Consider the following 27,301-nt stretch of genomic DNA (forward strand, 5'->3'; position numbering starts at 1 on the left):
AACAATAATTAGGGGAGGGTTGTAGTAATGGTGAGGTGTAACAGGTGTTGCCTGTGTCCTGTCACTTCAATATGGCGGTTTGATTCCTGTCACTCGCACTTCTCTGGTTGCTCCGCCCCGATGGCGTGGTTTGTGCTCTATTACGACTATCAGGGGAGGAGCCAGGGGTGTGGTCATAGCAAACCAGTGGGTCTGAAAGGCTGAAGCCTCTCTCTAGAACTACCGTCTCCCCTTGTTCGAAGCTTACGACCGTTCCAGCTGCCGCTAGCTACTTCCTATTGTTAAAGGACCGATGGTTTGTATTACGTATCGGAACAAATCATCGTTGCCACATTAGTGGAGGCTTCACACATACGCCGTTCCATTATCATCCTGTTATGCGTCCGCCCCTGATGAGCTCGCTGCTAACGTACCGTCACGCTTTTTTTGTAATCAGCGATCATAGCAACTGATGATAGTTAACAAAGTTGATATTGATTTTTATGCTTGTTATTCATACTGTAATTAACTGTAGGAAATTCTCTCTCTCTCTCTCTCTCTCTCTCTCTCTCTCTCTCGGAGTCCAGTCACTCGGCAAAGAAAAGTCATCTTCACTCCCGCAATTGGAAGAAAAGTTTGTATCATCACTGGAGGATTCAGAACTAGAGCTCTCATCATCAAATAGGTTATCAATATCACACTCCTCATCTAGTATTTGATTGATCTCACCTGAAGAAATATGCCTCCTCTTTGGGACATTCATTGTGAAAGACGCGAAATCCAATTTGTCTCGATAAACGCCCGAAGTGTATTGAAAGAAAACCAACACCGGGACAGGCAGTTTTCTAGCATAAGCGACCACCAGGAAAGATTTGCCAGGCTGGAAATAAGTTTCCCATGTGCTGAGAGTGTTACCAAATGATGTTCCTACACTTTCTATACGAGTAAACGTATTATTACGGGGCTGACGGCTTGACAAGCACAGTTAAAGTCTTGAACGTAATATCCCGTTGAAGGCGCTACCGAGTAGATCGCGGGTAAACGTATTATTACGTGGGGTGACGCTTAACAGGTTATAAACTGTTTCCATGAATTCTAGTTTGTCATAGTAATGCAATAATGATAAAATTGCTTTAATATTAATGTATACATACTTCCAAACATAGCCTAATTTCACCAATTTCAACGTTTTGTGTGTAGTCTTATACCCAGTTTGGAGGGTCAACACATACCGAATGGCAACAGAGAGAGAGAGAGAGAGAGAGAGAGAGAGAGAGTAGAGAGAGAGAGAGAGAGGAGAGAGAGAGAGAGAGAGAGAGAGAAAGGAAGCGGAGGACAGAAGAGAAAGGTGAGATGGCGTTGACGGGGGGTGGAGATGGTAGGTGGAGCTTTATACGCGTGTTCGTATCCATTTCTGCATAATGGAGTTTTTGTCTCTTGGTACAAGGACAAGTGTCGTTATTCTTTACGATTAGTGATTCACGATACCCTTATAAATTACGGCACTGGGTGTAATGCACTATAGCAAATCTCGTTCTGTTAAGAGTGTTCGTTACAGAAATAGGTATTGCCCAAAACCTGCTTGCACTGTCTCTGAAAACCCATAGTAGACATGCTGCTTAGTTGTCAATCAGTTTTTATAACCAAGTATTTTTTACAAGCTAGCTATTGAATAAATTTGTATTTTTCTCAGTCAAAACATATGCCCCTCAATGCTAACTTTCCTCTTTTAACGACTTTCTGGTCATTGCAAATTCGGCCCCATAATTTCTTATGGTGCGAAAACAGAGGCCCATGGACCGAAAACGATTGCGTCACACTACGGCGATAATCCAGCAGTAAAACATCTTCATATATCCAAAAAGTAAATAATAAAGATATATATGCGCATTACGATTATAACAATTACATGTATAGCTGATAACAATCTGCATGAATACTGGTAACTGTTCTGCAATGACAGTTGAGTATAGCAATTATTTACAATAGGTACGAAAGTCAAGATGTCGTGACGTCATAATACAGAACTTGAAAGAACGTTCTAATTCAGAAAAATAATTACTTAAATTTTGAGTCAAGTCGAGTTACTTTTTCAATAACGAATATTTTCAAATCAATCATCATAAATATGTAAAATATTGATGTTTTACTACTTAGGGGGAAACATCACAACAGGCCAACCCTCATCACGGTAGACGGGTCTTATTCACTCGATATTTAATTGGTGAAACATGAATACAATTGCAACTCTAAGCATACCATTTAAAAGACTGAAGTTTCGTCAACATATTGTGATATATGAAAGCCCCATACGAACTAAAATAAGCATGTGAGCTCTTCGTAAAATATGTTTTCAAGGCAGTTTTGAAATCCAATATGGCGGCTACGTTTTTTCATGGACGGTTCTCATCAGTGACGGCCACCATCTTTCCCCAGCCTTCCAGCACTCATTTGAACAATGTTAGCGTATGTATGTAACGTTTATTGATCTTACTCAAGATTGCAGTTGTAATCAGCACAATAAAACAACATTTTGTTGCCTATATTCGTGAAAGTATGAAACTTGTTATTCCCGGGGTTATGGTTGGAACTGAATTCATTCTTACCTTGTAATCGGCGGTTTTTTTATCCTTACTGCCATCACAACTGAAACTCCACAGTGCTTATTTGATTGTTATTATACACATTTTGGTCTCAGTTCACTCCACATTGCACTTTAAACCCGTTGCTGTTCCTGGTTTCTAGCGCGCGCGCCATAAACACAATTACAAACAGCAGACGACGACAGACGACGAAACTGCAAAGTTTATTCCCTAAACTGTTTACTTTACTCGTTATTTAGTTTAAATTTACATTGTTATTTAAAAATTTTGATTTAATTCATGTATATTATCCTTTTTTGCAACCAAATTACCCCGAAAAATTACAGATATTTCTAAAACGTAGATAAAATCAAATGTTCTAACGTTTTCGTACATCTGGCTGCCGAAAACCATAGAGGAACGAATACGGAAAAGTGCATAGAGGAACGACTACGTTTTTTTTTTTTTTTTTGCTTTTTTGTTTTTTGCTAGCACTTTTCATTGATTTCAGTCTTTATTAGTATTTTGAATTTCTTAAATAATCGTATGCCAGAATAAATGTAACCTTTAATGTTTGCATGCTTTAATGTTTGCATGCTAGAATGGCAAAATCATCGTTGCTACATTAGTGGAGGCTTCACACATACGCCGTTCCATTATCCTGTTAAGCGTCCGCCCCTGATGAGCTCGCTAATAACGTACCGTCACGCTTTTTTTTGTAATCAGCGATCATAGCACTGATGATAGTTTTTCAAAGTTAATATTGATTTTATGCTTGTTATTCATACTGTAATTAACTGTAGGAAACTCTCTCTCTCTCTCTTCTCTCTCTCTCTCTCTCTCTCTCTCTCTCTCTCTCTCTCTCTCTCTCTCTCGGAGTCCAGTCACTCGGCAAAGAAAGTCATCTTCACTCCCGCAATTGGAAGAAAAGTTTGTATCATCACTGGAGATTCAGAACTAGAGCTCTCATCATCAATAGGTTATCAATATCACACTCCTCATCTAGTATTTGATTGATCTCACCTGAAGAAATATGCCTCCTCTTTGGGACATTCATTGTGAGACGCGAAATCCATTGTCTCGATAAACGCCCGAAGCGTATTGAAAGAAAACCAACGGGACAGGCAGTTTTTCTAGCATAAGCGACCACCAGGAAAGAGTTGCCAGGCTGAAATAAGTTTCCCATGTGCTGAGAGTTACCAAATGATGTTCCTACACTTTCTATACGAGTAAACGTATTATTACGGGGCTGACGGCTTGACAAGCACAGTTAAGTCTTGAACGTAATATCCCGTGAAGGCGCTACCGAGTAGATCGCGGTAAACGTATTATTACGTGGGTGACGCTTAACAGGTTATAAACTGTTTCCATGAATTCTAGTTGTCATAGTAATGCAATAATGATAAAAATTGCTTTAATATTAATGTATACATACTTCCAATACATAGCCTAATTTCACCAATTTCAACGTTTTGTGTGTAGTCTTATACCCAGTTTGGAGGGTCAACACATACCGAATGGCAACAGAGATGGAGAGAGAGAGAGAGAGAGAGAGAGAGAGAGGAGAGAGAGAGAGAGAGAGAGAGAAAGGAAGGCGGAGGAAGAACGAAGAAGAAAAGGTGATGGCGGTGAGGGGGGGGGGGGGTGCGTTGGGGAGAGGGTATGTGGAGCTTTATACGCGTGTTCGTATCCATTTCTGCATAATGGAGTTTTTTGTCTCTTGGTACAAGGACAAGTGTCGTTATTCTTACGATTAGTGATTCACGATACCCTTATAAAATTACGGCACTGGGTGTAATGCACTATAAAGCAAAATCTCGTTCTGTTAAGAGTGTTCGTTACAGAAATAGGTATTGCCCAAAAACCTGCTTGCACTGTCTCTGAAACCCATAGTAGACATGCTGCTTAGTTGTCAATCAAGTTTTTATAACCAAGTATTTTTTACAAGCTAGCTATTGAATAAATATGATATTGTTAAGATACAATAAAGTTTTGTACATACTTACCTGGCAGATATATACTTAGCTATAGACTCCGTCGTCCCCGACAGAAATTCGAATTTCGCGGCACACGCTGCAGTAGGTCAGGTGATCTACCGCCCCTGCCGCTGGGTGGGGCAGGAATAGGAACGATTACCGTTCTAGAACCAGATTTTCTCTTCCACCTGTCTCCTGAGGGGAGGTTGGGTGGGCCATCAATCGTATATATCTGCCAGGTAAGTATGTACAAAACTTTATTGTATCTTAACAATATCATTTTTGTACATGGAACTTACCCAGCAGATATATACTTAGCTGATTGACACCCTTGGTGGTGGGAAAGAGACAACTATTTACTGAATAGACAGGTAAACAACATACGTTGTAGGTAATAAATAAATAAAACCTTGGTTCCTACTTGATCAGGCGGAAGCCTCCATGGCTAATGCCTAGGAATCTGCTTCGCCTCAAGAGCCTCAGCGAGGATGTGACCTATGGCTAAGAGTTCTTGTGGGTCTGTCGATGGGGTCTTATCCATTTACTCGACAGAGCCTCTTACATGACAATATGCCTATGCCTAGTGGCATAATTAAGGAGCACAACACCGATCCCGATCACCTGATCCTAACACGAGGGTTAGTGCTTAAGTTGAAAAGAGTTATCTACAAACTCCTTTCAAACAACCCAAAGAAAAAACACGTAAAATAAAATTTAACTCATAGTTAAGGATCAGTATCTGCTCCCTATCCCAGCAATGTATCCGCAGACACGTATCAACCAGAGAGAAGGATCCCTCGAGGTTATCTTGACATCCTTCGGATAATGGGAAGTCAACACAGAGTTGCATCTCCCGTATGTGACAGCTAATATGTCCTTATGACATATTGTTAGGGAAAGAACCAAGAATTCGGAAAAGCTCGCACTTCATGCGCTTTTAATTCTCAGCTGTTTGAAGGAATCATCAATGCACTTATCAAGTGCTTAGGAGATCACAATGTCTCAAAGAAGGCCAGGGCATTCTTTGATATAGATCTCTTCTGGGTGAAGCCTGGAGCCTGGCTAGCGCTTGGCAGGCGCCTAGCGCCTGTCTAGCGCCTCGCGCCTGGCTGGAGCCTTGCGCCTGAATGGCGCCTAGAGCCTGGCTGGAGCCTCGCGCCTAGATGGCGCCTTGCGCCTGGCTGGTGCCTGATTGGCTCCTCCTTCCTGGCTAGCGCCCTCGCGCCTGCTGCCTTGCGTCTGGCTGGTGCCCTTGCGCCTGGAAGGCACCTGGAGCCTGGCAGAAGACTTCATGATACTGTCTATGAGTCTGCATGCCTCAAGAGTTTCAGCGAGGTAGGGACCTTATGACTGACAAACCCTTCTGGATCATGTCAATGGGGGCTAGCCCCGCTTACACGACAGAGCCTTCTCGGATCGTGCCAATGGGGGCTGACCCACTTACATGGCAGAGCCTTACCTGTATCATATCAATGGGGGACTAGCCCTCTTACATGACAGAGCTTTAGGTTTCTCTTTACTGGAAGGAGCCTTGCGTCTGGATGGATCCTCAATCCTGACTGGAGCCTAGCCTTGAAGGAGCCTGGCACCTGGATGGCGCCTGGCTGGCTCTAGAGCCTGGCTGGCTCCTAGAGCCTGGCTGGCTCCTAGAGCCTGGTTGGCTCCTAGAGCCTGGCTGGCTCCTAGAGCCTGGCTGGCTCCTAGAGCCTGGCTGGCTCCTAGAGCCTGGCTGGCTCCTAGAGCCTGGCTGGCTCCTAGAGCCTGGCTGGCTCCTAGAGCCTGGCTGGCTCCTAGAGCCTGGCTGGCTCCTAGAGCCTGGCTGGCTCCTAGAGCCTGGCTGGCTCCTAGAGCCTGGCTGGCACCTCGCGCCTGGCTTGGCTCCTCCCACACTTGCTGAGCCTTCGAGCTTGGAAGAGTCTCTAGGCTGTTCTGACGAATGTCCACATCGACACTCTTATATCTGTCCGATTTGTTCGCCTCTGGCGCATTTTTGCGCCAGGTTGGAGGCCCGCTCCTTCTCAGTATCCGACCATGACAGAGTTCCGTGGAACTGTCCCGCCTCTGGCGTTTTTCGCCTGTATTGGCATTTGGCGCTTGGCTGGCGCTACATTGTCCGAGAGTCCTGAACAACACATAGTTTATCAGGAGACTGGAGAAGGTGGAAGAAATCTTCCCCTTTGAGCTTTTGGCCCCTGCCAGGGAGGTGATTTTAGTCAGCTACACCCAGTAGACGACAGGATACTAACAACACGAGAGAGAAGAGTCTTCCTCCGAGGAGGATCCTTCGTGAACACTTCTTTTGCTAACGAGATCTCTTCTACATTTTGATGAGTTCCTCGTTGCAGAAATCTTCCCTATCCTTGCCCGAAGGAAGGGAAGGAGTCTGGAAGTCGAAGGAGACTCTGAGCTGAAATGGGCGGAACCCTGATTTCTAGCTCTTATTGTATCCTTCTGAATACCTTCTGGGAAGCATTTTGAGCCCTCATCGCACCCCGAAGACTCTGTAGGCAAACGTTTAAACCATATCTTCTTCTGTAGATGAAAATGTAAGTACCCTGCCTGGGCAACTAAACTTCTCTCTGAAAGCGTTGCGTCAGGAATAGAGGGATTTATTTTCTTTTGCCCGACATACTATGCTGGCAAGAACCCATTGCCGAGTCTCCATTGAATCTGATGCGAGATTCCAATGCACCAAAAAAATTCACTTGTCTTCTTGGTCGTTTAGGCTAAGAGAAACAAAGAATTCCTTCATAAACTTCCTCAAAGAAGTCAGATGAGGAGCAGTTCCATTTTGTCGGAACACGGAATCTGTGCCACAAAAAAAAAAATCCATTCGAAGTACATGATATCCTACTCTTGTCGTATTGCGGTATCGTATAAGATCCCGAAGATCTTAATCCTCTGTTATCTCTAATTCCCTTTGTAGAGACAGAGTATGGCCTTTAACTGCGTTCTTTGATAGCAGATATATACATAGGTGATTCTTCCCTCTGAAAGTGAAACGAAAAAACCTCGCTATGTTGGTTCACAGAGGTATCGGAAGAGGACAGTTTCCTCATTCCCTAACACGATCTGCAGCAATTCTATGTCTTAGCCATGACTATTGTCATTTACCTTGAAAAAACCTCTATTCATGTCCACTTCTGGTCAGTCTGCACGCGGACAGACTCAGAGTGGAGAGGTTTTTATAGGTCTATTTATAATAGATTCTGATAGAATATCCAGATACTCTTGGAAAAGCTTACAAACATGCTGTGAGAAGAACGTGACTTCTGTGAATCCAACCTCTCTAAGGCCAAAATGAGGCATACATCCTCTCTTCTTTGACGCCCAATTATCTTAATATCTGTTAAGAATTTATAACTAGGGGAAAAAAGGCTAAAGTTTATTCCCCTTCTTTAATTTAAAGATGTCTTATATTGCTACCTCTCTTGGTTCGAGGAAAAAGAGCAGTCTAAAGGAGCCTGTTCGTCTTCTACCTTACAAAGAGATCTATGAGAAGACTTTCCGCAGGTTCTCACAACTCTTTTCAATAAATGTTAGACATACGTTAACAGTTATTATCTTCGATCGAGAAGGTTCTCACGGACATGCAAAATCTTGCATCGACCTCTTAAGGATCGTTACGTTCCGTGTCTTTTCCCAAATAGGTTCTCTTTTGTTAACGCGAACAGGGGCGCAAAAAAAGAGATTCTCGATGCTCTTTGCGATATGAGAGAGTCGTGGAATTGGCCTAAGTGATTAAAAAAATAAACCATTTCATCATTCCTTGTAAGCGACCCCTTTCGATTAAATGGGTAACGAAATCAGGAACGATCTTGCCGTTACCGAGCCTGCTGTCCGAGAGGCTACTGGACCTCTTAAGTTAATAACTCGCTAAAACGAGAAAATATCTTGGATGGGTGCTTCTGGCACAATTTGCGCCAGGCTGGCGCTTCCTTCTAGTTCTTTTTAGGTTATGTCCATAAACATTTATGCCTTTATGGTACCCGACATCCTTCACATGTTAATTCCGTTCTTAGTGGGAAAAAACTTTTATATACGTAGAATAGTCCATTCAGGGAAACACTTCTGCCACTAAGAGAATGTTTCCCATCCGACTCACCCACTTCTCTTGAGCAATATCCGAATTTAAAAAGGGTGTGTGCGTTTCTCGAAAGGATGAGAGAATTATATATATCGCGCGCTGCCGTATTAGAATCCTTTATAATACTGTCACATTGTGGTAAACAGCATTAATCTAGGAAACCTTTGTAAGGATACTAGAATTCTGTAGTTAACCTCGTATGTGCATAAGACTTGACCATACCGTAGTCTTAAAGTGAATTCTCTACTATATTCATCTTTCTCACTAAGCATGTACTCTAATAAGCCATGCTTTCGTAAGCATGAGAGCATTATACAATATAGAGTTTCGCTGCGTTAGAATCCTTTAAAAATGTTACCTACGGTAAACAGCATTGAAATGTAATATCTTTCTTATTGAAAGCTTCTTAGCAAAAGGCAGACAATATTTTATTTATGTTTGCTTAACTATCCCCTCAATCCGAGGCTAAAACCACGATTGTAGGGGAGAGACACGGTTATTCATTCCATCCCACAGGAGAGAGACATGTTACCGACCAATCATGACCGACACCTACATGATACTGCGTTGGTGTCTAAGCGATAGCAGTCTCGTTAGCCGACTGGCCTTACTCTTCCAGAGTTGCCAGCTACTCCATTTAATAAAGGAATCTTATAACATTATTATCGAACTTCAGGAAGTTCTTATAATGCATATCTAAGCGAAACAAGACTTCGATAAATCTAGAAGCTAAGTAGTGTTGTCTTAACAATCCCTTTAAGCGTAGTCCTTCCTAGGAAATTCCTGGAAGGATACTGGTAATTGAGTTGCTCAGGCAAAGAAGTAACTACGGTATGTGCTTATGATTTGACCGTATCGTATTCTCATACAGCAGATACTCTACTACCTTCTTTCCCTGCCGAGGCAGATAGAGAAAGGATATTCTGGCGCCTGGATCCTTGCACCTAGCGCCTGGAATGTTCCGCGCGCTGGAATGTTCCGCACGCTAAAAGAGACTCGCTCCTGGAACGTTCCGCTTGCGTGGAAGGTCCCGTGCGCCCTGACAGTTCCGAGCGCCTACTAGACCCCTTTTAGAAAGAGCCTCTGCCCGGAAACGTTCAATGGAAGGATCGTTCTGATTGCCACTCTACTGTAAGGCTCCTTGCTCTAGCCGTCTGTTTTTTCTGGCGCAATTTGCGCCAGGCTGGCGCTTCGTCTCTTTGAAGGCGCCTTGCGCCAAGAAAATTTTCTAGAACGCGGCTCGCGCTAGTCTGTTAGCTGGAACGCTAGCTTGCTGGAACGCGGCTTCCTGGCTGGCAGCGGCTGGCTCTTGCTCAGTGTTCTCTTAGTTTTCAGAGAACGCGCTAGATCACTCCAAACATACATTCTTCGTCTTTTCGGATGTAAGATGAAGAGACGCACTTTTTTAAGGATGCCTTATCAATGGCTATCCTTGGCAGTCTGGGACGTTTCTACAGAACCTGCCGAGGGGACGCCTGACCGGTGGGGTTCTCCCTAACCTTCCTGCGGCTGTCGACTTTCCTCCTCCACTGGGTCTGGGAGTTTGGAAGAGGTCTAGGCCTGGAAGCGCTACGGAGCCGATCAGACGCACCCTCCACTGCACTGGGAACACTATATTCACTCTTACCTTTTTAGAGCTCGCCTTTTGAGCTCCATCCATTTATCTTCAAATTTGCACATAATAATTTGTAGATTCTGTGGAGTAAGGTGGTGATGAGGATGCAACAACTACTAGAATTGTCAATACTCTAACTGCTCGTTAGTACGAGAGCTCTTAAAGCTTCTAAGGAAGCGTATCTAGTTATATGCTTTCTGACTTCCTAAAGTAGGAAGTTAGATCTTATATTTCCTTCATCAAGTTCTAACACTTATACACGTATTAGTGAAAAAAAAAATCAATATTTCCCTTATTGCAAAATATAAGTGTCTACCGAAAAATTCGGTAGTTTCACGTAATATATTCTTCGAAATTTCGAAGCCAAATTCATTAAAAAGTTAATAAAAGCGTATGCCAAACCAAAGACCCAGTACTTCCCTGCAAAAAGACAGCCCAGAAGGTCGATGGCGATGAAAAAACGAAAATCAAGTCAGGAGGTAGCAACAACGTATGTTGACACTACCGCGACAGAGAAAATCTGGTTCTAGAACGGTAATCGTTCCTATTCCTGCCACCCAGCGGCAGGGGCGGTAGATCACCTGACCTACCTGCAGCGTGTGCCGCGAAATTCGAATTTCTGTCGGGGTGGCGACGGAGTCTATAGCTAAGTATATATCTGCTGGGTAAGTTCCATGTACAAAATTGTATTTTTCTCAGTCAAAACATATGCCTCTCAATGCTAACTTTCCTCTTTTAACGACTTTCTGGTCATTGCAAATTCGGCCCCATAATTCCTTATGGTGCGAAAACAGACAGAGGCACATGGACCGAAAACGATTGCGTCACACTACGGCGATAATCCAGCAGTAAAACATCTTCATATATCCAAAAAGTAATAATAAAGATATATATGCGCATTACGATTATAACAATTACATGTATAGCTGATAACAATCTGCATGAATAACTGGTAAACTGTTCTGCAATGACAGTTAGTATAGCAATTATTTACAATAGGTACGAAAGTCAAGATGTCGTGACGTCATAATACAGAACTTAAAAGAACTTTCTAATTCAGAAAAATAATTACTTAAATTTGAGTCAGAGTCGAGTTACTTTTCCAATAACGAATATTTTCAAATTAAAAATCATCATAATATGTAAAAATATTGATGTTTTTTACTACTTATTTAAAAATTAGCCAAGAGTACGCTTCTCGTCATCTTCTACCCCAACAGCTGTTTACGCCTGGCTTGTTGTTGATGGAGAAATCGTGTTTTTTCGATTGTTGTGATAAAAGTGCTCCAGCGTCTGTGGGTACAAGTGGTGTGCGGATTTATCACAGGAAATGGTTAGTTTATTGACACAAGCTACTCCGTAAACATCGAGATGGCGTCAATCTTCTAAATACCTCGAGTTGTAAGTAAAAATGTTGAACGCGTTTTGGTGAGATTTGCACTACGTTTGAGACCTGTTTTCAGTACCCTCTGTTTTAAATCTTAAAATTTGGCCTTAATTTCTAACTTTGGAGAAATACTTACTTCGAAAGAGAGTAGAGGTCTTTAGCTCCGTTTCTCACCAACAACAAGTCGCGACTGATGCCCATCTCGGGTGTCAGGACGCGTTATAATGTACTTTTTCGGAGGGTGGCTTGCATTGATGGTAGGTGGCCTGCTTGGCCTGCTGATGATCTACCCTATTTAAAAATTAGCCAAGAGCACGCTTCTCGTCATCTTCTACCCAAACAGCTGTTTACGCCTGGCTTGTTGTTGGTGAGAAATCGTGTTTCGATTGTTGTTGATAAAAGTGCCCCAGCGTCTGTGGGTACAAGTGGTGTGGCGGATTTATCACAGGAAATGGAAAAGTTTGTTGACACAAGCGACTTCCGTAAACATCGAGATGGCGTCAATCTTCGAAACATTTTTAGTTGTAAGTAAAAATTTCTAAAGCGTTTTGGTGAGATTTCCACTGCCGTGGGCGCCATTTTCAGTACCCTCTGTTTAAATCTTAAAATTTGGCCTTAATTTCTAACTTTGGAGAAAATACTTACTTCGAAAGGAGAGTAGAGGTCTTTAGCTCCGTTTCTCACCAACAACAAGTCGCGACTGATGCCCATCTCCGGTGTCAGGACGCGATATAATGTACTTTTTCGGAGGGTGGCTTGCATTGATTGTAGGTGGCCTGCTGTGATGTTCTACCCTATATCACATTACGTTGACGAAACTTCAATCTTTTGAATGGTATGCTTGGAGTTGTAATTGTATTCTTGTTTCACCATTTAAATATCAAGTGAATAAGACCTGTACACCATGATAAGGGTTGGTGGTCGCTGGTGTTTTACCCTAAATTTGAGTCAGAGTCGAGTTACTTTTTCAATAACGAATATTTTCAAATTAATCATCACAAATATGTAAAATATTGATGTTTTACTATATATTTAATAAAAATTAGCTAAGAGCACGCTTCTCGTCATCTTCTACCAAAACAGCTGTTTACTCCTAGCTTGTTTGCTGGTGAGAAACCGTGTTTCGATTGTTGTGATGAAAAGTGCCCCAGCGTCTGGTGTGCGGATTTATCACAGGAAATGGAAAGTTTGTTGACACAAGCGACTCCGTAAACATCGAGATGGCGTCAATCTTCGAAACATTTTTTGTTGTAAGTAAAAATTTCTAAAGCGTTTTGGTGAGATTTCCACTGCCGTGGACGCCCTTTTCAGTGCCCTCTGTTTAAATCTTAAAATTTGGCCTTAATTTCTAACTTTGGAGAAAATACTTACTTCGAAAGGAGAGTAGAGGTCTTTAGCTCCGTTTCTCACCAACAACAAGTCGCGACTGATGCCCATCTCCGGTGTCAGGACGCGTTATAATGTACTTTTTCGGAGGGTGGCAAGCGTTGATTGTAGGTGGCCTGTTTGGCCTGCCGTGGTGTTTTACCCTAATCCCATACTGTAGGACAAAACTTTTTTTTTGGTTAACGTTCCCATTTTCACAGAATATTGAAAATAACGTTCGTTCTCAGCATATTAACTTGCACAATGTATACAAACTTATTCGATATGCCACCTATTCCTACAGCTTGGCTATGCAGGCTATGACACGTTAGGCTATACAAGCTAAGTTTTGTATCTCCACAAAAATATGCTCAATGTTCCCCTTACTATTCAGTCTAATTACAAAATCAAAATCACCAACCTTCGACAGCTGTGAAACCTTCCTTAAATTAAAACAAAATTATGAGCACATTAGAGTACTTTCTCAGAAATTAATCACTTTCCAGAAGGGTACGCGGTGAAAGGACAACGGTCAACCCTAAATGGCGGAGGAATACCAATATGGAAGAACTTGAACACCAGTTCACCGGTAATCAAATTTTTTTTTTCACAGCCTTTGTTTTGAATATATTCTTTTAAATATAGCATAAAATAAAAAATATTCCTGCACTTATTTTCATTTAAATATAAGAAGACCAAAATACTGACGTCAGAAATTTTCCTGAAATTGCAGGACTACTTTTCTGAGTTCTATGATTTTTTCGATACTCTGGCGGTGCTTCATTAATGAGCATGGGGCCCCGAATCAATATTAGAAATTGTACATATATATGTATGTATATGTATATATATATATATATATATATCTATATCTATATTATATATATATATATATATATATAATATAATATTGTTTTTTATTATAGCTGCTTAAAACGGCATTATTCATTTGTTCAAAAATATTTAGTTAACGTTTCATTCTGTTTAAATACAAAGAATCATTGAAATGGATTGCAAATATATATATATATATATATATATATATATATATATATATATAAAGTTCATTGAGACAACTTCAGTTTAACACTACTACAGCTAAATTATTTTAGAGGAAAATTCAGCCTAATTTTAAAAGAAAAAAGAAAATTTTTAGAAAATTCTTGATTTTAATCTAATTGTCCATACAGATTATAGGCTACCAGAATCCTGGGATATACAAAAATTTGTAAGAAAGAATATAAAATTAGGGCCAAGGACCAACTGCAGTGACCTAGGAGGTTTTTTTTATGGTGTAACAGGATGAAAACCTCACAGTTGCACTATGAAACATTTGTTAGGAGAGGGTGGAAAGTAAGATGGAAGAAAGCGACTGTAAACGGAGTTACAGTAAAAGGAATGAAAATGGTTGCAAATAGAAGGCCGAAAGGCCTTGGCAAAGAACCTAAAGTAATACCTACAATGCAATATTGGCACTAATTAACCCTCCACGGGATACAAAGGTTGGATGCAGACAGTAAATGAAATTCCCCTTAAAATGCAATACAAAGCTGTATCTTCCTATTATATTCACAAAAGGAACTTTTCAGTTCTACATGCCTCTGTTTCTTCCCATCATATTTTCAAAGTCCTCATTTGACGAGTGGCTTGCATACTTGCCTATCACTCTGGTAGCCCGAGTTCATTCCCAGCTGCCGTCAGTGCGGAACCAGAGGAATTTATTTCTGGTGATTAGAAATTAATTACTTGATATAATGTGGTTCAGATTCCACAATAAGCTGTAGGTCCCTTTGCTAAGACCCAGTTGGTTCTTAGCCATGAAAAATGTAAATCTAATCGTTTGGGTCAGCCCTAGGAGAGCTGTTAGTCAGCTCGGTGGTATGGTTATACTAAGATATACTTAACCATCATATTTTCAAAAGCAACTTTTCAGTTCTACATGCGTACTTAGGTGTCCTCCTACTGCTTTTCTTCCTGAATATGGTACTTTTGGCAGTGCATACTTGTCTTGCATATGAAATGACTGCTCCATCTTGGTAATAAAACACTTCTTATCATTTCCTAATGGTATTTCCTTGTAAATCATTCCATGTTCACTGAACTTACTTCATCTCCGTTTTTCCTGGGGATTCTGGAGTACTGAGGACAATTTTATCTGAAGAGTTCATCCAGGGATTTTCAGTCATAATTTTTTTGAGTACGTATTGCAAGCATTTGGTAAGGATCTTTGTCCAGATTAGTTAGGGGTTTGGATTGGCTATCGTCTGCAAGTAACGTGTGACAAATTTTCAGTTCGAATATTTTGGAAAGAAAATGTGTGGAAAACATGCCAGACTACTCAGTGTACACATAGACAAGGAAAAGCTTTCCAAACCTGAGTGGAATTCATCATCAGACTGTCTGTACAGTCTCAGTAGGCTTCCACACTTCTCTTGCGGTACTATGCTGAAATCAGAAAACAACCACTATCAGTGAATAAGACAACTGATATAATCAAGAACTAAGTTCACTCCTCATTACCATTTGCTCGTGGTTAGTAATCTCCAATTAATACCTTTATAGCATTCTTAAACAGTGTTCTTTTATGTGGTTAACAGTTAAGGGCAATAAAAAAGTTTACAGGTGTACTAATTGAATATAACCTTGTTACACATCACAGAATAAAATTTTGCCAAGCAATCAGTTAAAGGCAAGAATATCTGCCTTTTGTGCAGTACAAGGTTTGGGTTTGCATTTTGGAAAAAAAAACAAAAAACTTGTATACCTATTGATTGATTTATACACTTTTAGCATACATGCCAAGCACTGGGGCACCAAAGGCCATTCAGAGCTGAAAGGGAAATGGATGGTGACCAGGTTTGAAAGAAGTAACAGGAGAAAAACCTCGCAGTTGCACTAGAATCATTACGAGAGGTTGGACAGTAAGATGGAAGAGAATATAAATGGTAGTACAGTAAAAGGAATAAAAGGGGGTTGCAGCTAGGGACCGAAAGGATGCCGCAAAGAACCTGAAGTAATGTCTATATTGCAGCGCATGAGGTGTGCTGACAGTACTATTCCCCTACCGGGGCTTGTATAATTGTTAAAAAGAATTCTACTATCTTCTAATACAAACCATGTTTTAATGTCAAGAAACAACTCACAAAATAAAAAAGGTAATGTTGTCTATGGTGTTTGTATAAGCCAATATAATCCAATATTTACACTTGCAAATAGAGGCAGTTCTCCACATACCGATTTTTAACTAAGGTACATACTTTCAAGATACAAACTTCCATGTCAGCACAAGATGTGGTATAAAATAAACTTTTTTATGTATTTCATTGCAAAAATTTTTAAGGAAAGATTGAAGATATTTGTTGACTGTAAAGTTTATTATTTTATGTACAAAGACCAATTGTCTTGCTAATTTTGCTAGACTTACAAACAAACTAAACTTACAAAAGAATACTCAACTCAGGGCAAAAAATTATGTAAAAGCCAAATTTCTCTTTTCTTACATCATTATTCCAAATCTCACTTTGCTAGTGGGGAATAAAGAGGAAGTCCTATTAAATCCATTTAGAGTAAACCTGAGAAATTCTTAAAAACATATCATGTTTTATATCAGTTGGGTTTACCAGCCTTTGTAGTGTGCTGTACTACCCCACCATCCCTGTCAATATTGTACTAGTCATATATGTATGATATGATTCATAGTAATATTAAAAATTTTCTTTAATTATTTTCTTCTAAACTTGCCTATATTTTATAGTATCCATCAAGCCTCCCCACAATCCAGTGGGCAAAAAACTGAGCCTTAAAAAATGTAGTTCCTTTATTCTCAGTTCTCACCTACCAGAGGAAGGTACTAAATAGGATATAAAGATAAACTACGTAGAACTCTAGTACTCTACTTTTTTTTTTCTCAACTGCCAAGCAAGCCTGCAGCTCAAATTTTAAAGCCAATGTAAAGCCAATTTATCATACTTTTACACAGGGTAAACAGAAATTGGAAATCTCTTCTCCAACTTATTGTGAAATTTTAAAATAATAACAACCAAAATGTTTTCATGACAGCTAACTTTTACTCATGATACCCAAGTTTGTAGTTCCTCGTTGGACAAGTTGGTTTACATGCTCGCCTACTGATTCATTAGTCCCCAAGTTTGCTCCCCCCGCTCTGCCAACATGAAATCAGACTAATGTGTTTCTGGTGATTAGGAATTAATTTCTTGATATAATGTGGTTCAGAGTAACCAATTGGTTCCTAGCCACATGAAAATATCTAATCCTTCAGGCCAGCTGTAGGAGAGCTGTTAATCAGCTCAGTGGTCTGGTTAAACTAAGATATACTTGGCCAAGTTTATTTTTTTATTGTTTGGCATGTGTAATCATACCATGTGTTGCTAATGTTCCAAACTAGCCCTCAATTTTAGAAATGTGGCTGTCACCTAATTATTAAAAAATTTACTTTTTCTTATAAATATGAGCAAAATATAAATATACTTTTACTATAACTATGAAAGGCACTTGATTCTACTTGTATTTATGAATTATCACCACACAGCTATTGCATCATAACTAGGTTAATAAAAACAAAATTTCTCAAAAATCCCACCACTACATATATGGTATCCTCTACATAACTACTAACCAAAAATGTTTGAAGTCTCGTAAAATAGTATTTACATATACCATTACCTGCCTATATCAGAAAATAGCCAAAAAAGTTAAGAAACCTATATGTTACAAATTTACAGTCTGACTTTGCAGTATCAAATTTTTTGAGAAAAATTTGTCATCAACAATGCTCAAATGTACCTTAGGTGTTGCAAACAATGAATACAGTAATCAATAACATAAACCAAAATTTTTCAAGTGATATTTTTATCACCATTTATATCTTTACACCAGAATTTGCTTTTAAGGGTCTAAGTTGCTAAATGATGTCTCTCCACTTCCCTTGTACACGTTTTACCTTAATTTCCACCTAGCCAATGACTTTTTGTGGACTTGAAATTTTTTCACAAATGGAGCAAGTTAATTACCATATCTCTATAAAACACATTTTAACATATTCCAATGAGAAACCTAATTTTAAAGTGATATACTATAGTAAAAGTAGTATGTAACGTTCTGAGATTTCACTGATACCTTCTAGCCAACTGGGGTCTGGAAGCTGGGTTAAGACTTATTAGTTGGTGTGTAAAGTGTCTATTCTACTAGGTATTTCAGAGACTAAAACAACATTTGTAAAAAAATTATTCTAACATCCCATTTTACATTCATCAAAATATCAAATAATAATTTCTTTAATGAACAGCAGTAGCTTAAGGATAGCTTCTATTTAAATCAAGATCTAAATACTTTATACATAAACTTTATACATAAACTTTACTCATTTATTATTAAAACTCAAAATTCTAATAAAACTAAGTCCCATTTCATCATCGTATCTCTTTTGTTTGGGGAAGTGGGATAACCATCCTGATCTGCAACCTCAACTTGAGACTGATGGCTAAAATACAACAGGACCTTTCTTCTCCAACCAATCTTCCATTGAACCAACATAAACCCTGAAAGGAAACTTGCTCATAAGACATAGAAATAATCTCCTTATATCTACGTACAGTGGTCCCCCGTATTCGCGGGGGATGCGTACCAGACCCCCCGGTGAATAGTTAGAACCCGCGAATGTTTGGAACCCCTATAAAAATGCTAAAAACAGCCTATTTTGTTAGTTAAAACTCAAGAAAAACCCACTAAAAATTTTCATATTTGGTTTTTTTAATAGTTTTATCACAAAAAGTGCATTTTATGATGAAATTCATAAAAAAAAACCCAGGAATTTGTGGATATTTATCATAGAAAAATACTGCGAATGTGCGAATTTTCCGCAAATAATGCAGGGAAACGTTCCCCAGAGAAATCCGCGAATGTGTGAGTCCGCGAATCTGGAGAACGCGAATACGGGGGGTCCACTGTACTAATTAAGACCATTTTTGAAAAGGGCCTTGCAAAGTGTAGAATATAATAAGAAAGTTAACATTACAAAATAAAGTTAACAATACATCAGGCATATAAAATAATGATCAAAATTTTATACAGAGCAAGCAGCCACCATTTAGTACGTGCATTGTATGTATTAATTTTCTGTATATTGTTCAAACATATTTAACAACACTACAAATTATACTATACTAGAGAAATATGGCAGCTCATATTTTAGGTGTATATATGTCAAATGCCATTACGATTGCATATACAGATTGCATGCATCCATGTAAATTAATAATATACATGAATGCATGCAATCTGGATATGCAATCGTAATGGCATTTGATATCTATACAACAGGGAACACCTTAAGAGGTGCAATCACGAGATATCTAATAAACTCATACTTCTCTGGGATTGACTAACTACTATCTGTAACATTATCAAAAATCAAATTTATCAACTACTGATATTTTTTAAACCTCTGTAATTCACACTCTTCAAAGAGCAATTATATACTTTTTACAATTTTATATCATCACTAGCTGACAAACCCGGTGCTGCCTGGGAAAACTGAATGACAACTGTAAACTCTCTCTCTCTCTCCCCAAACACCCCCACTCTCTCTCTCAAAACACCCCCTACTCTCTCTCTTCTCTCTCTCTCTCTCGTCTCTCTCTCTCTCTCTCTCTCTCTCATCCTGTAAAGATAGTTGCTTCAGTTACATTGCCCAGCATTTTTGACATTTTATATTTCACCACTTCTCACCCCCATTCTTATTGGGACTGAACCTGGACTTGAAGGGCATGGCATCAGAAGTGTCTCTGTTCATCTCAGCGACCTCAAAAACTATGGATTTTTGACATTTTATTTTTTACCCCTTCTCACCCCAACCCCCCTTCCTATTAGGGCTGAACTTGGACTTAAAGGGCAACAGGAGTGTCACTATTTATCTCACTGACTTCAAAAGCTATGGATTAACACTTATATCTGCAGTTTTTGGTTATTTTTAAAAGTCACCACTTTCCCACAACCTCTTTCTACCAGGGCTGAACTTAGACTTCAAGGATATCGCGAGTGTCACTATTCATCTCAGCGACCGACCTTAAAAACTATAAATTAGACATTGAGATCAGTCATTTTCAGTTATTTTTGCATGTCACCCCTTTCCTATCAGGGCTAATTCGGACGGGCATCTCAGGGATTAAACACTAATATCTGTCCTTTTTAGTTTTTTACATGTCACCCCCATCCTATCAGGCTGAACAAGGAATTAAAGGGCATCAGGAGCATCACTGTTCATCTCAGCGGCCTCAAAAAAACCACATAGATTAGACACTAATATCTGTCGTTTTCAGTTATTTTTACGTTACCCCTTCCCACTCCCCCATTCCTGTCGGGCCTGAACTTGGACTTAAATGGCATTGGGAGTGTTATTATTCACCTCAGTGACCTCAAAAACTAAGAACTGGACACTAATACTTGTTGTTTTGGGTTAGTCACTATATACGTATATATCATTTGAGCTACAAATGTCCTTTAATATCTAATTCGCTCTACCTCGGAATTGATATATTTTCATATATGTAATGAAGGGGAATTTTTAGTTGATAATAATTTCGTCCCCTCATGGGATCGAACCACATAGTGGTTCGGTCCCATGAGGGGACAAAATTACGGTATTATCAACTAAAAATTCCCCTTCGGTACATACTATATGTATATGAAAATATATTAATCCGAGGTAGAGTGAAATGATACTGTTATGATACAATAAAGTTTGTTCATACTTACCTGCAGATATATATATAGCGTTTTTCTGTATTTTCTGAGTCCGACAGAATTTTAAAAACTTCCGACACACACAGTGGTCGCCAGGTGGTTAGTACCCATTCCCGCCGGTGGGAGGCGGGTATCAGGAACCATTCCCATTTTTCTATTCTTATTAATTTTTATTTATTTCCACTGTCCCCTGAGGGGAGGTGGGTGGGTACTTGATTATATATTATCTGCCAGGTAAGTATGAACAAACTTTATTGTATCATAACAATATCATTTTGTTCATGAAACTTACCTGTCAGATATATATAGCTGAATCCCACCTTTGGAGGTGGGAAGGGACAGAATAGAAGGATTTTGGGAAACAATGCATCAGTATGATTTACATCTTGTTCCACCTGTTTAGCATAGCTGGCTTCGTGGTTACTGCCACGTAAGTCTGCTTGTGCTACTAGAGTTGCCAGCGAGGTAGAGACCTATATAGCTGGTGCACTCCAGATGATCTGTCAACAGGGGCAAGACCACGACGTGACTAGACCATATTGACCATACCATGAGGGCTAAGAAGTAAATAAATATATATATATATAAATATATATCTTCACCACCTGACCAACCTAGCCAAAGTTAAGGTGTGTTAACTAAGGCTTAAGAGTTAAGAAGTCGCCGTTGTCGGCGACTCAACAACTAAATTAAGAGCTCTTCCTAACCATTTTCTACAGGATAGGATGAGTGGTCTTCTTGCCCCCAAGATTGTGTCTGCAGACACGTATGGCCCTAGCGAGCAGCAGATCTCATATGCCATCTTCACATCTCGCAGGGAGTGTGAAGTGAACACAGAGTTGCTTCGCTAAAACATGGAACTCAGGATGTTGCTGAGTGCCATGCTCTGTTGAAATGCTTCCGAGGCCGTGCCCTCACCTCGTGAGCATTCAGATAAAAGATTTCAAATCTTTGTGCAAACACAATGAAGGAGCATTTTGAAAGAACTCCTTAACACTAAAGCCAGGCTGTTCTTCGATATGGGCAAGTCTGGTCTTTTTCGGAACACTGCAGATTGCCCGATTGACTTCGACTTTCTTGAGTTTTATGTAGATAAAACTTGAGAGACCCGACAGGGCACAGGACTCTCTCTGGCTCCTGCCCACTAACTTGTGCCATCCTTGCTTCCAAGCTCCTGGCCCAAGGACAAAACGGGTTACCATTCTTAGGCCACAACGGAAGGGTTAGAGAGCACACCGCTTGCCTTGTGTTCTCTAAAGCCAAACTTGTGACGATGGCTTAAAATCTCACTAACCCTCTTTGTCGTATCTAGGGTGGTTAGAAGAAGGCCTTCCTGATCACATGCAAGAAGTTAACAGGTAGGAGAGGTTCGAATGCTTTGACATCAAGAACTTCAGACTACGTCTAAGTTTCCATATTGAAAGCTTCGATCTGGACATGCACAGTCAGTCCGTCTGTACTAAAGTCAGGTGACCGACCATTGACCAGTCAGACGAATCAAGGACAGCAAGGCTGTACCCTGAAGACCATAAGGCACTATTCTTCGCTGAAGGATGAGTGTCTGGACTGCCTGGGCGATTCAATCTAAGCAAACCTTGGGGGTGTATCAACGCAACCCAACGTCGTCAGCGAATCAACTCCTGACTCGAGCTTTCTGGTGCCAGGAGAAAGGAGCGAGGAGCAAAAAGGCGATTCAGTCCCAAGGAAGAATGCCTGACAGTCCAACCTGGTCTCATGTTACACGATCATCGGGGTGTATAAACGCAACCGACTTCGTCAACAAGAACTCAGGGCTACTATATGTCGCCTGATCTCGCACGAGTGTCTGACTCCGAGAAAACAGGTGAGACAAAAAGTAGATGGTGAGCGAGGTTCGAGATTCCACAAACTCAAAGATCGTGAAGGGCTTTGTTGTTTGACAGACGCAAATTCTCTGAGCCCACCAAAGGCCGTCAACAACATATTTGCGTATTCTTTAATAGTTGTGACTGCCAGCTTATCCCATTCTTCAGACGGAAATGGAAGACGGTATCTTATTCCTGTCAACATCTCGATAGCCTGAAACGTAGTCAAGACTCAGAGCGGAGAGGTTTATAGGTACCTTTCGAGTTAGAGTAGACCGACTCTCTCGGAAAACGGTCCTTGGAAAGTGAACTAGGAAGTATGTGACCTCTGTGAATCCAGGATCCTGAAGGCCAACATGGGCGATCAGCGTCATTGTCGCTCCCTGTGACGTCATAAATCCTCTTATACATTTCCTAAGCGATTGAAAAAGGGGAAAAGAGAACTAAATATCCATCCCCGTTCAATATCATAGGATGGCGTTTAATGGTGGTACCGATCCGGATCGAGAATAAGGGAGCAGAGAAGAAGAAGCCTCTTCGTCCTCAACATATCGAAGAGAAGAATGATAGGGCGTCCCTAAAGTCTCCACAACTCTCAACTTACTTCTAAAGAAAGATTCCACTCGGAAGTCAATAGTTGCTGCCGTCGATCGAGACGATTCGTACGGACTTTCGCAATCCGGTAACGAACCTCTAGAGGATCGTTACATTCTACGCCTGTTGTTATAATAGGCTTTCTCGTAAACTCGAACAGGGACCGAGAGAGATACTTCTTAAGATATGAGAGAGCTGTGGAATATCAGAGTTGATCTGGACCACTGGTTCCCAAAACTCGTTACGAGGACTGGAGGGACTACCGAATCGCTTTTACTTCTTTCAGATTAAGATCCAGGACATCTGAAACCCTATCCAGATGTCCGGCACCTTCTTTATCTATCACCATCGGTGATAAACGCACTGAGAGATGTTCAGAATCATTCCTAGATCTTGAATAATATTTCAGTTTCCGGTAGGAAAAAACTGTGGTCTGAATTGCAGTCTATTCGGGGAACAAACTTCTTCAGGAAGGAAATGGTCCCCAGCACGCTCATCCATTCCCCTCCCCGAGTATGCTTACTTCCCTAATAAGGCTGTGCTTTGCCTAAGCAGGAGAGCATATAAAAGTGCAATGTTGCGGTAGACTCGTAGTTCTATACCGTGTTCGGTAACGAGCACCGAAAGGATTAAGAGATAACTCTGTTGAACATAGTAAGGCAAAACGAATGCAACGTTTATTCATTCACGTAAGAAATCCCCTCAATCTTAGGCTAAAGTCCGTGATTGTAGGGCAGAGTTACAGTTAGTCAGTCAATCCCGCAGGAGAGACGTAACCGCCAGCACAGAGATACGGTTAGTCCAGTCACCCCGCAGGCGAGAGAGACGTAACCTACGGGGCATGACAGCGCCCGATCTGTTACTGGCTCGGTTGGACTGGAAGACATACACAGCGTGACAGCAGCAGTCCAGCAGCTTACGAACGTCGTCTCCTTAACTTTATGTCTGGGTTGCCAGCTACCCTTTCTAAACGAAGAAATAGGTCCGTTATTTTTTGAGCCGAAAAGACTCTCAAGCTGGTATAGCGAAACAGAAAACGCTAAATATATAGATGCGTTTGTGTCGTCAGAACACTACCATACAACGTAAAAGATAAATCGGAAACTCCTGGAAGGCTGCAGGGAGTAACGATTAAATGTCCTTAAAATAGACAATAGACCTCTCGGTTGCCATCCGAAGAGGTAACTACAGCAAGCGTATATGACTTAAGAACCAACCAGAAGTAAAATAACGCAAGGCAAAATATGAAATTATATCACAATAAAGTTTGTTCATACTTACCTGGCAGACATATATATAGCTGAATTCGGAAATACAGCTACATACAATATCTGACAGGCAAGTTTCATGAACAAAACTTAAGATAATCGAAGCAGTCAGCTCAAGCTTCTTATTTACTGACATAAGCGTTTCATTGACGTAGTCTACAAGTCTATTTCTTGTACGTCTGCGAATGACGAATGAGATCTTCTTCCGAATCTTGTCAAATAAGAGCTTATTCGCTTACGCAATATCAAGTTATGAGATGTTTGTCAATGAGAACTAACCCATTTACGGGACAAAGAGATATTTTGTCAATGAGGATACCCACTTACTTGACAAAACGAAATTATATTGTCAATGGGGAAAGTCACTGAATTGACAAAACGTAATCCAGGGAGTCAAGCATTTAATTTTTTCGATTCCCGTCTCAAACGACGAAGGGGCAGAAATCCTGTTAAGAGACTGGGGCTTACGGCAGGTAGAACGACGATGTTCAATTCGGCAGCGTAGTCCGACTAGAAACTAACAAAATCTATCATCTGAAAAACCCTTTCAGATGGGCTAAAAAGCTTGCAAAATTATCCTGGAAGAGGAAGAAACTCTCCAACCAGCTTCCTCTCCCGTATCACAACTAAGCTGCTAAAGCTTAAAATTTATTGGGAGTATGGCAAAGGAAGTCCTGTCTTGCGCTTTCCTGAAGAGCGTCCTTTTGATGAGTGCCTTTGCAAGAATCCCACTGAACGTTGCCGAGAGTCCTGACGTGCAGGACATCGAGCCTTACCTTACATAACCCATAACTGCCTTATCGCAAAGTCTTGACTGCGGTAGTGGCAACTTAAATTTATTGGCCGAATGGCAAAGGTTGCGGTAGCGCAAACGAGATCTTCCCTTGAGCTTTCCTTAACTCCACCCACCTATGCGAAAAGCAATATTAATTGACAGAGACCTCTTGAATTCACGAAACTATGTCTTGCTGGGTTTCGAAGAAGAAGTTGTCTGTTCACTTTAAACTTCCTCCGAAGCACTGCCTACTTCACATTCTTTGCAGGTGAGGTAGAAGGTATCACCGGAGGTAGAGGTAAAACATTCTTTAGGCCCATATCTGAAAACAAGAGCTTGAAGAGTTCAACAGAAACGTTCAGCCAGGCGACACACCTGGCGTGCGCTGGTGCACGCTCGGCGTCCCATGGCGCGCGCTCGGCGTCCACTGGAGCGCGCTCGGCGCCCTCCACTGCGCGCACTTGGTCGTGCACCCACGCGCGCGCCTGGAGTCCATCCGAGCGTCCCGGCGTCCGCTCTCAAAAGCTTCCTGCTACTATGACTTCTTTACGTATTTTCTCGGTGGAAAGACGGACACGAGTTCAGCGACGTTTTCGCCTTCTTACTTCTCACTGAACGCATAACGAGAGAGAGAGAGAGGACGTGAAGCGTCCTCTTCTATAAAGCTTCTATTTAGAGGGTGGGCGCGAGTCCTTCCGAAAGCTCCAACCCCTGCATGGGGAGGACGCTTCGGAGGACGAGAAGCAATCTTTCAGGATTCGTGCACGCGCACGCACTTTGGCAGTCTGGGGATTTTCATCAGAAACTGCCGAAGGCACGCCAGATCGGTGGGGGTTCCTTGTAACCCTCCTTAGGCTTTCGACATGCTCCCCTCCCCGGGTCCTGGGAGTCAAGCATAGGTCCCGGCCTAGAGGCGAAACGAGGCCAATCTGACGCACCCTCCCACTACAACAAGGGGTTAATCACTGCACTTCACTTTTACTCTCTAAAGCAAGCACTTTCGATTCTAAGATACGAATCGAAAGAGTATCAGAGAAGGGTAATTCCTCTATAGAGACTGCTTAGGGCCCGAAGGCAACACTGCGGGTTAGGAGTAACAATTACAGAAGTAGCACTTCACAGCAATGAAGGAGAGCGAGCACCTCTCGTATACATATTCATAGCCCGTAGGCCATACTACAGGGTTAGGCAAAATAAAGTCTCAGTAAGGTTAGCAGTTCACTACCCTGACTTTTGTTACTGATTAATTGCGTACATAACGATCATACGTCTTCCTTACGGAATTAGACATGTTTACTGATTAATTGCGTACATACGAATCATACGTCTTCCTTACGGAATAGACAAAGTCTCACACTCCTTACATGACAAATCTCAACAAAGAAGCAAGACCCATACCCCTCGTAACATACCAAGTGCGGATCTACCGAAGCTTTCGGTAGCCACACCTATCTTTGCGACAACCACGTCTGAAACTAGCCTAACTAGATTCAGATATTTTATGCAAAAATGAATCAAATTCAAATCAATTTAAGATAGCGTATGCCTAGCCACAAATCCCACAAATCCAAGTAAATAAATCAAAAGACAATTAGGATACTTAGCGGCAATGAAGTTTCCCAAAATCCTAAGACGGAGGTACTGAAAACAGGTGTTTTCAGCACCAGCGACAGAAAAATTATGAATAGAAAATGGGAATGGTTCCTGATACCCGCCTCCCAGCGCGGGAATGGGTACTAACCACCTGGCCGAAACCACTGTGTGTGTCGGAAGTTTTTAAATTCTGTCGGACTTCAGAAAATACAGCTATATATATATCTGACAGGTAAGTTTCATGAACAAATTAGATATTAAAGGACATTTGTAGCGCGAATGATTTATATGAATCATGGTGATGTGATAATTATTCATATATATATATATATATATATATATATATATATATATATATATATATATATATATGTGTGTGTGTGTGTGTACAGGCGGTCCCCAGGGTTACGACGGGTCTCCGGCTTACGACGTTCCAAGGTTACGACGCTTTTTCTTAAATATTCATTGAAAAATC

The 27,301-nt window shown here is 40.9% G+C and overlaps 1 protein-coding gene and 1 pseudogene across 2 annotated transcripts in view; both read right to left on the reverse strand.

The window, feature by feature from the left end:
- Positions 1 to 13,556, reverse strand: part of LOC135220992 (uncharacterized) — a 145,809-nt gene extending 132,253 nt beyond the window's left edge. The window contains exon 1 of one of the 2 annotated variants that reach the window (XM_064258695.1): positions 13,413 to 13,540. The gene's annotated coding sequence lies outside the window, so the exon portion shown is untranslated. Of the gene's footprint in view, positions 1 to 13,412 lie in introns of both variants that reach the window. The other variant, XM_064258694.1, reaches the window with a different exon arrangement.
- Positions 13,557 to 17,137: 3,581 nt separating this feature from the next.
- The window catches only part of LOC135220994 (rhodanese domain-containing protein CG4456-like), a 43,645-nt pseudogene continuing 33,481 nt past the window's right edge, over positions 17,138 to 27,301 (reverse strand).

The sequence above is a fragment of the Macrobrachium nipponense genome, chromosome 2 (assembly GCF_015104395.2).
Source record: "Macrobrachium nipponense isolate FS-2020 chromosome 2, ASM1510439v2, whole genome shotgun sequence".
NCBI classification, from domain to species: Eukaryota; Metazoa; Arthropoda; class Malacostraca; order Decapoda; family Palaemonidae; genus Macrobrachium; species Macrobrachium nipponense.